Genomic DNA, 18,823 nt, shown 5'->3' with positions numbered 1-18,823 from the left:
GCACTGTACTATGTGGAAATATTACTATTTATTTCAAACTATTGATAAACTGTAAACTTTTCTCAGTACGCACTTCGATAAAGACTTCCGGCTCTTCGGGCTGTTGCGAATATTTCAATGACCCTATGTGCCAAACCGTTGGTTTGTGACACACCTTTACGCGTCCCTCGCTCGCTGCGCTCGCTCGAAAACTATAGCCTAACCTAAAACCACCCCTCTTGCGTTCGTTATTCGATAGGGAGGCGACTTCTTTCAAATTTGCTAACGTGTCGGATCGGTTGTGAGGTTGGACTAGATTTTTATGAGCGAGCGGTACGAGCGAGCAACGATTACAATTTCCACGCTATACATATACCTTATATTGCCTTGCATGTATTTCCTGTTATTGCCTAATTTTGTCAGCGATTTCGGACCACACGTTGCACTGTACTATGTGGAAATATTACTACTTATTTTAAACTATTGATAAACTGTAAACTTTTGTCAGTACGCAATTCGATAAAGACTTGCGGCTCCTCGGTCTGGTGCGAATATTTCAATGTCCCTATGTGCCAAACCGTTGGTTTGTGACACACCTTTACGCCTCCCTCGCTAGCTGCGCTCGCTCGAAAGCTATAGCCTAACCTAAAACCATTCCTCTTGCGTTCGTTATTCGATAAGGAGGCGACTTATTTTAAATTTTCGAACGTGTCGGATCGGATGTGAGGTTGGACTAGATTTTTACGAGCGAGCGGAGCGAGCGGGAAAGGATTACAATTTCCACGCTATACATATACCATATATTGCCTTGCATGTATTTCCTGTTATTACCTAATTTTGTCAACGATTTCGTACCTCACGTTGCACTGTTCTATGTGGAAATATTACTATTTGTGTAAAACTATTGATAAACAGTAAACTTTTGTCAGTACGCAGTTCGATAAAGACTTCCGGCTCCTCCGGCTGTTGCGAATATTTCAATGTCCCTATGTGCCAAACCGTTGGATTGAGAAACACCTTTACGCCTCCCTCGCTCGCTGCGCTCGCTCGAAAACTATAGCCTAAACTAAAACCAATCCCTCTTGCGTTCGTTATTCGATAAGGAGGCGTCCTATTTCAAATTTGCGATCGTGTCTGATCGGTTGTGAGGTTGGACTAGATTTTTACGAGCGAGCGGAGCGAGCGAGCAACGATTACAATTTCCACGCTATACATATACCTTATATTGCCTTGCATGTATTTCCTGTTATTGCCTAATTTTGTCAGCGATTTCGTACCTCACGTTGCACTGTTCTATGTGGAAATATTACTATTTATGTAAAACTATTGATAAACAGTAAACTTTTGTCAGTACGCAGTTCGATAAAGACTTCCGGCTCCTCCGGCTGTTGCGAATATTTCAATGTCCCTATGTGCCAAACCGTTGGATTGTGAAACACCTTTACGCCTCCCTCGCTCGCTGCGCTCGCTCGAAAAAAATAGCCTAACCTAAAACCATTCCTCTTGCGTTCGTTATTCGATAAGGAGGCGACTTATTTTAAATTTTCGAACGTGTCTGATCGGTTGTGAGGTTGGACTAGATATTTACGAGCGAGCGGAGCGAGCGAGCAACGATTACAATTTCCACGCTATACATATACCTTATATTGCCTTGCATATATTTCCTGTTATTACCTAATTTTTTCTGCGATTTCGGACATTACGTTGCACTGTACTATGTGGAAATATTACTATTAATGTAAAACTATTGATAAACTGTGAACTTTTGTCAGTACGCAGTTCGATAAAGACTTCCGGCTCCTCGGGCTGTTGCGAATATTTCAATGTCCCTATGTGCCAAACCGTTGGTTTGTGACACACCTTTACGCCTCCCTCGCTCGCTGCGCTCGCTCGAAAACTATAGCCTAACCTAAAACCATTCCTCTTGCGTTCGTTATTCGATAAGGAGGCGACTTATTTTAAATTTTCGAACGTGTCGGATCGGATGTGAGGTTGGACTAGATTTTTGCGAGCGAGCGGAGCGAGCGAGCAACGATTACAATTTCCACGCTATACATATACCTTATATTGCCTTGCATATATTTCCCGTTATTACCTAATTTTGTCTGCGATTTCGGACCTCACGTTGCACTGTACTATGTGGAAATATTACTATTTATGTAAAACTATTGATAAACTGTAAACTTTTGTCAGTACGCAATTCGATAAACACTTCCGGCTCCTCGGGCTGTTGCGAATATTTCAATGTCCCTATGTGCCAAACCGTTGGTTTGTGACACACCTTTACGCGTTCCGCGCTCGCTGCGCTCGCTCGAAAACTATAGCCTAACCTAATAACAAGCCCTCTTGCGTTCGTTGTTCGATAGGGAGGCGACTTATTTCAAATTTGCTAACGTGTCGGATCGGTTGTGAGGTTAGACTAGATTTTTACGAGCGAGCGGAGCGAGCGAGAAAGGATTACAATTTCCACGCTATACATATACCTTATATTGCCTTGCATGTATTTCCTGTTATTGCCTAATTTTGTCAGCGATTTCGTACCTCACGTTGCACTGTTCTATGTGGAAATATTACTATTTATGTAAAACTATTGATAAACAGTAAACTTTTGTCAGTACGCAGTTCGATAAAGACTTCCGGCTCCTCCGGCTGTTGCGAATATTTCAATGTCCCTATGTGCCAAACCGTTGGATTGTGAAACACCTTTACGCCTCCCTCGCTCGCTGCGCTCGCTCGAAAACTATAGCCTAAACTAAAACCAATCCCTCTTGCGTTCGTTATTCGATAAGGAGGCGTCCTATTTCAAATTTTCGATCGTGTCTGATCGGTTGTGAGGTTGGACTAGATTTTTACGAGCGAGCGGAGCGAGCGAGCAACAATTACAATTTCCACGCTATACATATACCTTATATTGCCTTGCATGTATTTCCTGTTATTGCCTAATTTTGTCAGCGATTTCGTACCTCACGTTGCACTGTTCTATGTGGAAATATTACTATTTATGTAAAACTATTGATAAACAGTAAACTTTTGTCAGTACGCAGATCGATAAAGACTTCCGGCTCCTCCGGCTGTTGCGAATATTTCAATGTCCCTATGTGCCAAACCGTTGGATTGTGAAACACCTTTACGCCTCCCTCGCTCGCTGCGCTCGCTCGAAAACTATAGCCTAAACTAAAACCAATCCCTCTTGCGTTCGTTATTCGATAAGGAGGCGTCCTATTTCAAATTTGCGATCGTGTCTGATCGGTTGTGAGGTTGGACTAGATTTTTACGAGCGAGCGGAGCGAGCGAGCAACGATTACAATTTCCACGCTATACATATACCTTATATTGCCTTGCATGTATTTCCTGTTATTGCCTAATTTTGTCAGCGATTTCGTACCTCACGTTGCACTGTTCTATGTGGAAATATTACTATTTATGTAAAACTATTGATAAACAGTAAACTTTTGTCAGTACGCAGTTCGATAAAGACTTCCGGCTCCTCCGGCTGTTGCGAATATTTCAATGTCCCTATGTGCCAAACCGTTGGATTGTGAAACACCTTTACGCCTCCCTCGCTCGCTGCGCTCGCTCGAAAAAAATAGCCTAACCTAAAACCATTCCTCTTGCGTTCGTTATTCGATAAGGAGGCGACTTATTTTAAATTTTCGAACGTGTCTGATCGGTTGTGAGGTTGGACTAGATATTTACGAGCGAGCGGAGCGAGCGAGCAACGATTACAATTTCCACGCTATACATATACCTTATATTGCCTTGCATATATTTCCTGTTATTACCTAATTTTTTCTGCGATTTCGGACATTACGTTGCACTGTACTATGTGGAAATATTACTATTAATGTAAAACTATTGATAAACTGTGAACTTTTGTCAGTACGCAGTTCGATAAAGACTTCCGGCTCCTCGGGCTGTTGCGAATATTTCAATGTCCCTATGTGCCAAACCGTTGGTTTGTGACACACCTTTACGCCTCCCTCGCTCGCTGCGCTCGCTCGAAAACTATAGCCTAACCTAAAACCATTCCTCTTGCGTTCGTTATTCGATAAGGAGGCGACTTATTTTAAATTTTCGAACGTGTCGGATCGGATGTGAGGTTGGACTAGATTTTTGCGAGCGAGCGGAGCGAGCGAGCAACGATTACAATTTCCACGCTATACATATACCTTATATTGCCTTGCATATATTTCCCGTTATTACCTAATTTTGTCTGCGATTTCGGACCTCACGTTGCACTGTACTATGTGGAAATATTACTATTTATGTAAAACTATTGATAAACTGTAAACTTTTGTCAGTACGCAATTCGATAAACACTTCCGGCTCCTCGGGCTGTTGCGAATATTTCAATGTCCCTATGTGCCAAACCGTTGGTTTGTGACACACCTTTACGCGTTCCGCGCTCGCTGCGCTCGCTCGAAAACTATAGCCTAACCTAATAACAAGCCCTCTTGCGTTCGTTGTTCGATAGGGAGGCGACTTATTTCAAATTTGCTAACGTGTCGGATCGGTTGTGAGGTTAGACTAGATTTTTACGAGCGAGCGGAGCGAGCGAGAAAGGATTACAATTTCCACGCTATACATATACCTTATATTGCCTTGCATGTATTTCCTGTTATTGCCTAATTTTGTCAGCGATTTCGTACCTCACGTTGCACTGTTCTATGTGGAAATATTACTATTTATGTAAAACTATTGATAAACAGTAAACTTTTGTCAGTACGCAGTTCGATAAAGACTTCCGGCTCCTCCGGCTGTTGCGAATATTTCAATGTCCCTATGTGCCAAACCGTTGGATTGTGAAACACCTTTACGCCTCCCTCGCTCGCTGCGCTCGCTCGAAAACTATAGCCTAAACTAAAACCAATCCCTCTTGCGTTCGTTATTCGATAAGGAGGCGTCCTATTTCAAATTTTCGATCGTGTCTGATCGGTTGTGAGGTTGGACTAGATTTTTACGAGCGAGCGGAGCGAGCGAGCAACAATTACAATTTCCACGCTATACATATACCTTATATTGCCTTGCATGTATTTCCTGTTATTGCCTAATTTTGTCAGCGATTTCGTACCTCACGTTGCACTGTTCTATGTGGAAATATTACTATTTATGTAAAACTATTGATAAACAGTAAACTTTTGTCAGTACGCAGATCGATAAAGACTTCCGGCTCCTCCGGCTGTTGCGAATATTTCAATGTCCCTATGTGCCAAACCGTTGGATTGTGAAACACCTTTACGCCTCCCTCGCTCGCTGCGCTCGCTCGAAAACTATAGCCTAAACTAAAACCAATCCCTCTTGCGTTCGTTATTCGATAAGGAGGCGTCCTATTTCAAATTTGCGATCGTGTCTGATCGGTTGTGAGGTTGGACTAGATTTTTACGAGCGAGCGGAGCGAGCGAGCAACGATTACAATTTCCACGCTATACATATACCTTATATTGCCTTGCATGTATTTCCTGTTATTGCCTAATTTTGTCAGCGATTTCGTACCTCACGTTGCACTGTTCTATGTGGAAATATTACTATTTATGTAAAACTATTGATAAACAGTAAACTTTTGTCAGTACGCAGTTCGATAAAGACTTCCGGCTCCTCCGGCTGTTGCGAATATTTCAATGTCCCTATGTGCCAAACCGTTGGATTGTGAAACACCTTTACGCCTCCCTCGCTCGATGCGCTCGCTCGAAAACTATAGCCTAAACTAAAACCAATCCCTCTTGCGTTCGTTATTCGATAAGGAGGGGTCTTATTTCAAATTTTCGATCGTGTCTGATCGGTTGTGAGGTTGGACTAGATATTTACGAGCGAGCGGAGCGAGCGAGCAACGATTACAATTTCCACGCTATACATATACCTTATATTGCCTTGCATATATTTCCTGTTATTACCTAATTTTGTCTGCGATTTCGGACATTACGTTGCACTGTACTATGTGGAAATATTACTATTAATGTAAAACTATTGATAAACTGTAAACTTTTGTCAGTACGCAGTTCGATAAAGACTTCCGGCTCCTCGGGCTGTTGCGAATATTTCAATGTCCCTATGTGCCAAACCGTTGGTTTGTGACACACCTTTACGCCTCCATCGCTCGCTGCGCTCGCTCGAAAACTATAGCCTAACCTAAAACCATTCCTCTTGCGTTCGTTATTCGATAAGGAGGCGACTTATTTTAAATTTTCGAACGTGTCTGATCGGTTGTGAGGTTGGACTAGATATTTACGAGCGAGCGGAGCGAGCGAGCAACGATTACAATTTCCACGCTATACATATACCTTATATTGCCTTGCATATATTTCCTGTTATTACCTAATTTTTTCTGCGATTTCGGACATTACGTTGCACTGTACTATGTGGAAATATTACTATTAATGTCAAACTATTGATAAACTGTAAACTTTTGTCAGTACGCAGTTCGATAAAGACTTCCGGCTCCTCGGTCTGGTGCGAATATTTCAATGACCCTATGTGCCAAACCGTTGGTTTGTGACACACCTTTACGCGTCCCTCGCTCGCTGCGCTCGCTCGAAAACTATAGCCTAACCTAAAACCATTCCTCTTGCGTTCGTTATTCGATAAGGAGGCGACTTATATCGAATTTGCTAACGTGTCGGATCGGTTGTGAGGTTGGACTAGATTTTTACGAGAGAGCGGTACGAGCGAACAGCGATTACAATTTCCACTATATACATATACCTTATATTGCCTTGCATGTATTTCCTGTTATTGCCTAATTTTGTCAGCGATTTCGGACCTCACGTTGCACTGTACTATGTGGAAATATTACTATTTATGTAAAACTATTGATAAACTGCAAACCTTTGTCAGTGCGCAGTTCGACAAAGACTTCCGGCTCCTCGGGCTGGTGCGAATATTTCAATGTCCCTGTGTGCCAAACCGTTGGTTTGTGACACACATTTACGCGTCCCTCGCTCACTGCGCTCGCTCGAAAACGATAGCCTAACCTAAAACCATCACTCTTATGTTCGTTATTCGATAAGTAGGGACTTATTTCGAATTTGCTCACGTGTCGGATCGGTTGTGTGGTTGGACTAGGTTTTTACGACCGAGCGAGCAACGATTACAATTTCCACGCTATACATATACCTTATATTGCCTTGCATATATTTCCTGTTATTACCTAATTTAGTCTGCGAATTCGGACCTCACGTTGCACTGTACTATGTGGAAATATTACCATTTATGTAAAACTATTGATAAACTGTAAACTGTTGTCAGTACTCAGTACGATAAAGACTTGCGGCTCCTCGGGCTGTTGCGAATATTTCAATGACCCTATGTGCCAAACCGTTGGTTTGTGACACACCTTTACGCGTTCCTCGCTCGCTGCGCTCGCTCGAAAACTATAGCCTAACCTAAAACCATTCCTCTTGCGTTCGTTATTCGATAAGGAGGCGACTTATTTCAAATTTGCTAACGTGTCGGATCGGTTGTGAGGTTGGACTAGATTTTTACGAGCGAGCGGAGCGAGCGAGCAACGATTACAATTTCCAAGCTATATATATTCCTTATATTGCCTTGTATATATTTCCTGTTATTGCCTAATTTTGTCAGCGATTTCGGACCACACGTTGCACTGTACTATGTGGAAATATTACTATTTATTTCAAACTATTGATAAACTGTAAACTTTTCTCAGTACGCAGTTCGTTAAAGACTTCCGGCTCTTCGGGCTGTTGCGAATATTTCAATGACCCTATGTGCCAAACCGTTGGTTTGTGACACACCTTTACGCGTCCCTCGCTCGCTGCGCTCGCTCGAAAACTATAGCCTAACCTAAAACCACCCCTCTTGCGTTCGTTATTCGATAGGGAGGCGACTTCTTTCAAATTTGCTAACGTGTCGGATCGGTTGTGAGGTTGGACTAGATTTTTATGAGCGAGCGGTACGAGCGAGCAACGATTACAATTTCCACGCTATACATATACCTTATATTGCCTTGCATGTATTTCCTGTTATTGCCTAATTTTGTCAGCGATTTCGGACCACACGTTGCACTGTACTATGTGGAAATATTACTACTTATTTTAAACTATTGATAAACTGTAATCTTTTGTCAGTACGCAGTTCGATAAAGACTTCCGGCTCCTCGGGCTGGTGCTAATATTTCAATGTCCCTATGTGCCAATCCGTTGGATTGTGACACACCTTTACGCGACCCTCGCTCGCTGCGCTCGCTCGAAAACTATAGCCTAACCTAAAACCATTCCTCTTGCGTTCGTTATTCGATAAGGAGGCGACTTATTTCAAATTTGCTAACGTGTCGTATCGGTTGTGAGGTTGGACTAGATTTTTACGAGCGAGCGGTGCGAGCGAGCAACGCTTACAATTTCCAAGCTAAACATATGCGATACCTTACCTTGCATATATTTCCTGTTATTACCTAATTTTGTCTGCGATTTCGGACCTCACGTTGCACTGTACTATGTGGAATTATTACTATTTATGTAAAACTATTGATAAACTGTAAACTTTTGTCAGTTCGCAACTCGATAAAGACTTGCGGCTCCTCGGTCTGGTGCGAATATTTCAATGTCCCTATGAGCCAAACCGATGGTTTGTGACACACCTTTACGCCTCCCTCGCTCGCTGCGCTCGCTCGAAAACTAGAGCCTAAACTAAAACCAATCCCTCTTGCGTTCGTTATTCGATAAGGAGGCGTCTTATTTCAAATTTGCGATCGTGTCTGATCGGTTGTGAGGTTGGACTAGATTTTTACGAGCGAGCGGAGCGAGCGAGCAACGATTACAATTTCCACGCTATACATATACCTTATATTGCCTTGCATATATTTCCTGTTATTACCTAATTTTGTCTGCGATTTCGGACATTACGTTGCACTGTACTATGTGGAAATATTACTATTAATGTAAAACTATTGATAAACTGTAAGCTTTTGTCAGTACGCAGTTCGATAAAGACTTCCGGCTCCTCGGGCTGTTGCGAATATTTCAATGTCCCTATGTGCCAAACCGTTGATTTGTGACACACCTTTACGCCTCCCTCGCTCGCTGCGCTCGCTCGAAAACTATAGCCTAACCTAAAACCATTCCTCTTGCGTTCGTTATTCGATAAGGAGGCGACTTATTTTAAATTTTCGAACGTGTCGGATCGGATGTGAGGTTGGACTAGATTTTTGCGAGCGAGCGGAGCGAGCGAGCAACGATTACAATTTCAACGCTATACATATACCTTATATTGCCTTGGATATATTTCCTGTTATTGCCTAATTTTGTCAGCGATTTCGTACCTCACGTTGCACTGTTCTATGTGGAAATATTACTATTTATGTAAAACTATTGATAAACTGTAAACTTTTGTCAGTACGAAATTCGATAAAGATTTGCGGCTCCTCGGGCTGGTGCTAATATTTCAATGTCCCTGTGTGCCAAACCGTTGGTTTGTGACACACATATACGCGTCCCTCGCTCGCTGCGCTCGCTCGAAAACTATAGCCTAACCTAAAACCAAGCCCTCTAGCGTTCGTTATTCGATAAGGAGGCGACTTCTTTCAAATTTGCTAACGTGTCGGATCGGTTGTGAGGTTGGACTAGATTTTTACGAGCGAGCGGAGCGAGCGAGCAACGATTACAATTTCCAAGCTATATATATTCCTTATATTGCCTTGTATATATTTCCTGTTATAGCCTAATTTTGTCAGCGATTTCGGACCACACGTTGCACTGTACTATGTGGAAATATTACTATTTATTTTAAACTATTGATAAACTGTAAACTTTTCTCAGTACGCAGTTCGATAAAGACTTCCGGCTCCTCGGGCTGTTGCGAATATTTCAATGTCCCTATGTGCCAAACCGTTGGTTTGTGACACAACTTTACGCGTTCCGCGCTCGCTGCGCTCGCTCGAAAACTATACCCTAACCTAATAACAAGCCCTCTTGCGTTCGCTGTTCGATAGGGAGGCGACTTATTTCAAATTTGCTAACGTGTCGGATCGGTTGTGAGGTTGGACTAGATTTTTACGAGAGAGCGGTACGAGCGGACAGCGATTACAATTTCCACTCTATACATATACCTTATATTGCCTTGCATGTATTTCCTGTTATTGCCTAATTTTGTCAGCGATTTCGGACCTCACGTTGCACTGTACTATGTGGAAATATTACTATTAATGTAAAACTATTGATAAACTGTAAGCTTTTGTCAGTACGCAGTTCGATAAAGACTTCCGGCTCCTCGGGCTGTTGCGAATATTTCAATGTCCCTATGTGCCAAACCGTTGGTTTGTGACACACATTTACGCGTCCCTCGCTCACTGCGCTCGCTCGAAAACGATAGCCTAACCTAAAACCATCACTCTTATGTTCGTTATTCGATAAGTAGGCGACTTATTTCGAATTTGCTCACGTGTCGGATCGGTTGTGTGGTTGGACTAGGTTTTTACGAGCGAGCGAGCAACGATTACAATTTCCACGCTATACATATACCTTATATTGCCTTGCATATATTTCCTGTTATTACCTAATTTAGTCTGCGAATTCGGACCTCACGTTGCACTGTACTATGTGGAAATATTACCATTTATGTAAAACTATTGATAAACTGTAAACTGTTGTCAGTACTCAGTACGATAAAGACTTCCGGCTCCTCGGGCTGTTGCGAATATTTCAATGACCCTATGTGCCAAACCGTTGGTTTGTGACACACCTTTACGCGTTCCTCGCTCGCTGCGCTCGCTCGAAAACTATAGCCTAACCTAAAACCATTCCTCTTGCGTTCGTTATTCGATAAGGAGGCGACTTATTTCAAATTTGCTAACGTGTCGGATCGGTTGTGAGGTTGGACTAGATTTTTACGAGCGAGCGGTGCGAGCGAGCAACGCTTACAATTTCCAAGCTAAACATATGCGATACCTTACTTTTCATATATTTCCCGTTATTACCTAATTTTGTCTGCGATTTCGGACCTCACGTTGCACTGTACTATGTGGAAATATTACTATTTATGTAAAACTATTGATAAACTGTAAACTTTTGTCAGTACGCAATTCGATAAAGACTTGCGGCTCCTCAGGCTGGTGCGAATATTTCAATGTCCCTATGTGCCAAACCGTTGGTTTGTGACACACCTTTACGCGTTCCTCGCTCGCTGCGCTCGCTCGAAAACTATAGCCTAACCTAAAACCATTCCTCTTGCGTTCGTTATTCGATAAGGAGGCGACTTATTTCAAATTTGCTAACGTGTCGGACCGGTTGTGAGGTTGGACTAGATTTCTACGAGCGAGCGGTGCGAGCGAGCAACGCTTACAATTTCCAAGCTAAACATATGCGATACCTTACCTTTCATATATTTCCCGCTATTACCTAATTTTGTCTGCGATTTCGGACCACACGTTGCACTGTACTATGTGGAAATATTACTATTTATGTAAAACTATTGATAAACTGTAAACTTTTGTCAGTACGCAACTCGATAAAGACTTGCGGCTCCTCAGGCTGGTGCGAATATTTCAATGTCCCTGTGTGCCAAACCGTTGGTTTGCGACACACATATATGCGTCCCTCGCTCGCTGCGCTCGCTCGAAAACTATAGCCTAACCTAAAACCAAGCCCTGTAGCGTTCGTTATTCGATAAGGAGGCGACTTCTCTCAAATTTGCTAACGTGTCGGATCGGTTGTGAGGTTGGACTAGATTTTTACGAGCGAGCGGAGCGAGCGAGCAACGATTACAATTTCCAAGCTATATATATTCCTTATATTGCCTTGTATATATTTCCTGTTATTGCCTAATTTTGTCAGCGATTTCGGACCACACGTTGCACTGTACTATGTGGAAATATTACTATTTATTTCAAACTATTGATAAACTGTAAACTTTTCTCAGTACGCAGTTCGTTAAAGACTTCCGGCTCTTCGGGCTGTTGCGAATATTTCAATGACCCTATGTGCCAAACCGTTGGTTTGTGACACACCTTTACGCGTCCCTCGCTCGCTGCGCTCGCTCGAAAACTATAGCCTAACCTAAAACCACCCCTCTTGCGTTCGTTATTCGATAGGGAGGCGACTTCTTTCAAATTTGCTAACGTGTCGGATCGGTTGTGAGGTTGGACTAGATTTTTATGAGCGAGCGGTACGAGCGAGCAACGATTACAATTTCCACGCTATACATATACCTTATATTGCCTTGCATGTATTTCCTGTTATTGCCTAATTTTGTCAGCGATTTCGGACCACACGTTGCACTGTACTATGTGGAAATATTACTACTTATTTTAAACTATTGATAAACTGTAATCTTTTGTCAGTACGCAGTTCGATAAAGACTTCCGGCTCCTCGGTCTGGTGCTAATATTTCAATGTCCCTATGTGCCAATCCGTTGGATTGTGACACACCTTTGCGCGACCCTCGCTCGCTGCGCTCGCTCGAAAACTATAGCCTAACCTAAAACCATTCCTCTTGCGTTCGTTATTCGATAAGGAGGCGACTTATTTCAAATTTGCTAACGTGTCGTATCGGTTGTGAGGTTGGACTAGATTTTTACGAGCGAGCGGTGCGAGCGAGCAACGCTTACAATTTCCAAGCTAAACATATGCGATACCTTACCTTGCATATATTTCCTGTTATTACCTAATTTTGTCTGCGATTTCGGACCTCACGTTGCACTGTACTATGTGGAATTATTACTATTTATGTAAAACTATTGATAAACTGTAAGCTTTTGTCAGTTCGCAACTCGATAAAGACTTGCGGCTCCTCGGTCTGGTGCGAATATTTCAATGTCCCTATGAGCCAAACCGATGGTTTGTGACACACCTTTACGCCTCCCTCGCTCGCTGCGCTCGCTCGAAAACTAGAGCCTAAACTAAAACCAATCCCTCTTGCGTTCGTTATTCGATAAGGAGGCGTCTTATTTCAAATTTGCGATCGTGTCTGATCGGTTGTGAGGTTGGACTAGATTTTTACGAGCGAGCGGAGCGAGCGAGCAACGATTACAATTTCCACGCTATACATATACCTTATATTGCCTTGCATATATTTCCTGTTATTACCTAATTTTGTCTGCGATTTCGGACATTACGTTGCACTGTACTATGTGGAAATATTACTATTAATGTAAAACTATTGATAAACTGTAAGCTTTTGTCAGTACGCAGTTCGATAAAGACTTCCGGCTCCTCGGGCTGTTGCGAATATTTCAATGTCCCTATGTGCCAAACCGTTGATTTGTGACACACCTTTACGCCTCCCTCGCTCGCTGCGCTCGCTCGAAAACTATAGCCTAACCTAAAACCATTCCTCTTGCGTTCGTTATTCGATAAGGAGGCGACTTATTTTAAATTTTCGAACGTGTCGGATCGGATGTGAGGTTGGACTAGATTTTTGCGAGCGAGCGGAGCGAGCGAGCAACGATTACAATTTCAACGCTATACATATACCTTATATTGCCTTGGATATATTTCCTGTTATTGCCTAATTTTGTCAGCGATTTCGTACCTCACGTTGCACTGTTCTATGTGGAAATATTACTATTTATGTAAAACTATTGATAAACTGTAAACTTTTGTCAGTACGAAATTCGATAAAGATTTGCGGCTCCTCGGGCTGGTGCTAATATTTCAATGTCCCTGTGTGCCAAACCGTTGGTTTGTGACACACATATACGCGTCCCTCGCTCGCTGCGCTCGCTCGAAAACTATAGCCTAACCTAAAACCAAGCCCTCTAGCGTTCGTTATTCGATAAGGAGGCGACTTCTTTCAAATTTGCTAACGTGTCGGATCGGTTGTGAGGTTGGACTAGATTTTTACGAGCGAGCGGAGCGAGCGAGCAACGATTACAATTTCCAAGCTATATATATTCCTTATATTGCCTTGTATATATTTCCTGTTATAGCCTAATTTTGTCAGCGATTTCGGACCACACGTTGCACTGTACTATGTGGAAATATTACTATTTATTTTAAACTATTGATAAACTGTAAACTTTTCTCAGTACGCAGTTCGATAAAGACTTCCGGCTCCTCGGGCTGTTGCGAATATTTCAATGTCCCTATGTGCCAAACCGTTGGTTTGTGACACAACTTTACGCGTTCCGCGCTCGCTGCGCTCGCTCGAAAACTATACCCTAACCTAATAACAAGCCCTCTTGCGTTCGCTGTTCGATAGGGAGGCGACTTATTTCAAATTTGCTAACGTGTCGGATCGGTTGTGAGGTTGGACTAGATTTTTACGAGAGAGCGGTACGAGCGGACAGCGATTACAATTTCCACTCTATACATATACCTTATATTGCCTTGCATGTATTTCCTGTTATTGCCTAATTTTGTCAGCGATTTCGGACCTCACGTTGCACTGTACTATGTGGAAATATTACTATTAATGTAAAACTATTGATAAACTGTAAGCTTTTGTCAGTACGCAGTTCGATAAAGACTTCCGGCTCCTCGGGCTGTTGCGAATATTTCAATGTCCCTATGTGCCAAACCGTTGGTTTGTGACACACATTTACGCGTCCCTCGCTCACTGCGCTCGCTCGAAAACGATAGCCTAACCTAAAACCATCACTCTTATGTTCGTTATTCGATAAGTAGGCGACTTATTTCGAATTTGCTCACGTGTCGGATCGGTTGTGTGGTTGGACTAGGTTTTTACGAGCGAGCGAGCAACGATTACAATTTCCACGCTATACATATACCTTATATTGCCTTGCATATATTTCCTGTTATTACCTAATTTAGTCTGCGAATTCGGACCTCACGTTGCACTGTACTATGTGGAAATATTACCATTTATGTAAAACTATTGATAAACTGTAAACTGTTGTCAGTACTCAGTACGATAAAGACTTCCGGCTCCTCGGGCTGTTGCGAATATTTCAATGACCCTATGTGCCAAACCGTTGGTTTGTGACACACCTTTACGCGTTCCTCGCTCGCTGCGCTCGCTCGAAAACTATAGCCTAACCTAAAACCATTCCTCTTGCGTTCGTTATTCGATAAGGAGGCGACTTATTTCAAATTTGCTAACGTGTCGGATCGGTTGTGAGGTTGGACTAGATTTTTACGAGCGAGCGGTGCGAGCGAGCAACGCTTACAATTTCCAAGCTAAACATATGCGATACCTTACTTTTCATATATTTCCCGTTATTACCTAATTTTGTCTGCGATTTCGGACCTCACGTTGCACTGTACTATGTGGAAATATTACTATTTATGTAAAACTATTGATAAACTGTAAACTTTTGTCAGTACGCAATTCGATAAAGACTTGCGGCTCCTCAGGCTGGTGCGAATATTTCAATGTCCCTATGTGCCAAACCGTTGGTTTGTGACACACCTTTAAGCGCCCCTCGCTCGCTGCGCTCGGTCGAAAACTATAGCCTGACCTAAAACCAAGCATTCTTGCGCTCGTTATTCGATAAGGAGGCGACTTATTTCAAATTTGCGATCGTGTCGGATCGGTTGTGAGGTTGGACTAGATTTTTACGAGCGAGCGGAGCGAGCGAGCAACGACTACAATTTCCACGCTATACATATACCTTATATTACCTTGCATATATTTCCCGTTATTACCTAATTTTGTCTGCGATTTCGGACCTCACGTTGCACTGTTCTATGTGGAAATATTACTATTTATGTGAAACTATTGATAAACTGTAAACTTTTGTCAGTACGAAATTCGATAAAGATTTGCGGCTCCTCGGGCTGGTGCGAATATTTCAATGTCCCTATGTGCCAAACCGTTGGATTGTGAAACACCTTTACGCCTCCCTCGCTCGCTGCGCTCGCTCGAAAACTATAGCCTAAACTAAAACCAATCCCTCTTGCGTTCGTTATTCGATAACGAGGCGTCCTATTTCAAATTTGCGATCGTGTCTGATCGGTTGTGAGGTTGGACTAGATTTTTACGAGCGAGCGGAGCGAGCGAGCAACGATTACAATTTCCACGCTATACATATACCTTATATTGTCTTGCATATATTTCCTGTTATTACCTAATGTTGTCTGCGATTTCGGACCTCACGTTGCACTGTACTATGTGGAGATATTACTATTTATGTAAAACTATTGATAAACAGTAAACTTTTGTCAGTACGCAGTTCGATAAAGACTTCCGGCTCCTCGGGCTGTTGCGAGTATTTCAATGACCCTATGTGCCAAACCGTTGGTTTGTGACACACCTTTACGCGTCCCTCGCTCGCTGCGCTCGCTCGAAAACTATAGCCTAACCTAAAACCATTCCTCTTGCGTTCGTTATTCGATAAGGAGGCGACTTATTTCGAATTTGCTAACGTGTCGGATCGGTTGTGAGGTTGGACTAGATTTTTACGAGAGAGCGGTACGAGCGAACAGCGATTACAATTTCCACTCTATACATATACCTTATATTGCCTTGCATGTATTTCCTGTTATTGCCTAATTTTGTCAGCGATTTCGGACCTCACGTTGCACTGTACTATGTGGAAATATTACTATTTATGTAAAACTATTGATAAACTGTAAACTTTTGTCAGTGCGCAGTTCGATAAAGACTTCCGGCTCCTCGGGCTGGTGCGAATATTTCAATGTCCCTGTGTGCCAAACCGTTGGTTTGTGACACACATTTACGCGTCCCTCGCTCACTGCGCTCGCTCGAAAACGATAGCCTAACCTAAAACCATCACTCTTATGTTCGTTATTCGATAAGTAGGCGACTTATTTCGAATTTGCTCACGTGTCGGATCGGTTGTGTGGTTGGACTAGGTTTTTACGACCGAGCGAGCGACGATTACAATTTCCACGCTATACATATACCTTATATTGCCTTGCATATATTTCCTGTTATTACCTAATTTAGTCTGCGAATTCGGACCTCACGTTGCACTGTACTATGTGGAAATATTACCATTTATGTAAAACTATTGATAAACTGTAAACTTTTGTCAGTACGCAACTCGATAAAGACTTGCGGCTCCTCAGGCTGGTGCGAATATTTCAATGTCCCTGTGTGCCAAACCGTTGGTTTGTGACACACATATATGCGTCCCTCGCTCGCTGCGCTCGCTCGAAAACTATAGCCTAACCTAAAACCAAGCCCTGTAGCGTTCGTTATTCGATAAGGAGGCGACTTCTCTCAAATTTGCTAACGTGTCGGATCGGTTGTGAGGTTGGACTAGATTTTTACGAGCGAGCGGAGCGAGCGAGCAACGATTACAATTTCCAAGCTATATATATTCCTAATATTGCCTTGTATATATTTCCTGTTATTGCCTAATTTTGTCAGCGATTTCGGACCACACGTTGCACTGTACTATGTGGAAATATTACTATTTATTTTAAACTATTGATAAACTGTAAACTTTTCTCAGTACGCAGTTCGATAAAGACTTCCGGCTCTTCGGGCTGTTGCTAATATTTCAATGACCCTATGTGCCAAACCGTTGGTTTGTGACACACCTTTACGCGTCCCTCGCTCGCTGCGCTCGCTCGAAAACTATAGCCTAACCTAAAACCACCCCTCTTGCGTTCGTTATTCGATAGGGAGGCGACTTCTTTCAAATTTGCTAACGTGTCGGATCGGTTGTGAGGTTGGACTAGATTTTTATGAGCGAGCGGTACGAGCGAGCAACGATTACAATTTCCACGCTATACATATACCTTATATTGCCTTGCATGTATTTCCTGTTATTGCCTAATTTTGTCAGCGATTTCGGACCACACGTTGCACTGCACTATGTGGAAATATTACTACTTATTTTAAACTATTGATAAACTGTAATCTTTTGTCAGTACGCAGTTCGATAAAGACTTCCGGCTCCTCGGGCTGGTGCTAATATTTCAATGTCCCTATGTGCCAATCCGTTGGATTGTGACACACCTTTACGCGACCCTCGCTCGCTGCGCTCGCTCGAAAACTATAGCCTAACCTAAAACCATTCCTCTTGCGTTCGTTATTCGATAAGGAGGCGACTTATTTCAAATTTGCTAACGTGTCGGATCGGTTGTGAGGTTGGACTAGATTTTTACGAGCGAGCGGTGCGAGCGAGCAACGCTTGCAATTTCCAAGCTAAACATATGCGATACCTTACCTTGCATATATTTCCTGTTATTACCTAATTTTGTCTGCGATTTCGGACCTCACGTTGCACTGTACTATGTGGAATTATTACTATTTATGTAAAACTATTGATAAACTGTAAACTTTTGTCAGTACGCAACTCGATAAATACTTGCGGCTCCTCGGTCTGGTGCGAATATTTCAATGTCCCTATGAGCCAAACCGATGGTTTGTGACACACCTTTACGCCTCCCTCGCTCGCTGCGCTCGCTCGAAAACTATAGCCTAAACTAAAACCAATCCCTCTTGCGTTCGTTATTCGATAAGGAGGCGTCTTATTTCAAATTTGCGATCGTGTCTGATCGGTTGTGAGGTTGGACTAGATTTTTACGAGCGACCGGAGCGAGCGAGCAACGATTACAATTTCCAAGCTATACATATGCGATATATTACCTTGCATATATTTCCTGTTATTACCTAATTTTGTCTGCGATTTCGGACATTACGTTGCACTGTACTATGTGGAAATATTACTATTAATGTAAAACTATTGATAAACTGTAAACTTTTATCAGTACGCAGTTCGATAAAGACTTCCGGCTCCTCGGGCAGTTGCGAATATTTCAATGTCCCTATGTGCCAAACCGTTGGTTTGTGACACACCTTTACGCCTCCCTCGCTCGCTGCGCTCGCTCGAAAACTATAGCCTAACCTAAAACCATTCCTCTTGCGTTCGTTATTCGATAAGGAGGCGACTTATTTTAAATTTTCGAACGTGTCGGATCGGATGTGAGGTTGGACTAGATTTTTGCGAGCGAGCGGAGCG

At 42.7% G+C, this 18,823-nt stretch overlaps 1 long non-coding RNA gene across 4 annotated transcripts in view; it reads right to left on the bottom strand.

Moving 5' to 3' along the window:
• Nucleotides 1–249: 249 nt before the first annotated feature.
• LOC126928025 (uncharacterized) overlaps nucleotides 250–18,823 on the bottom strand; it is an 81,726-nt gene continuing 63,152 nt past the window's right edge. The window contains exon 3 of one of the 4 annotated variants that reach the window (XR_007716187.1): nucleotides 250–355. This is a non-coding gene — a long non-coding RNA (uncharacterized LOC126928025). Of the gene's footprint in view, nucleotides 356–7,825; nucleotides 7,932–12,005; nucleotides 12,137–17,466; nucleotides 17,598–18,823 lie in introns of those variants that run through there. The other 3 variants (XR_007716186.1, XR_007716185.1, XR_007716184.1) reach the window with 3 other exon arrangements.

This window comes from Bombus affinis, unplaced genomic scaffold (assembly GCF_024516045.1).
Source record: "Bombus affinis isolate iyBomAffi1 unplaced genomic scaffold, iyBomAffi1.2 ctg00000485.1, whole genome shotgun sequence".
Taxonomy (NCBI): Eukaryota; Metazoa; Arthropoda; class Insecta; order Hymenoptera; family Apidae; genus Bombus; species Bombus affinis.
Note: the sequence above shows the minus strand (reverse complement) of the source record. Positions and strands in the feature narration are given on the sequence as shown.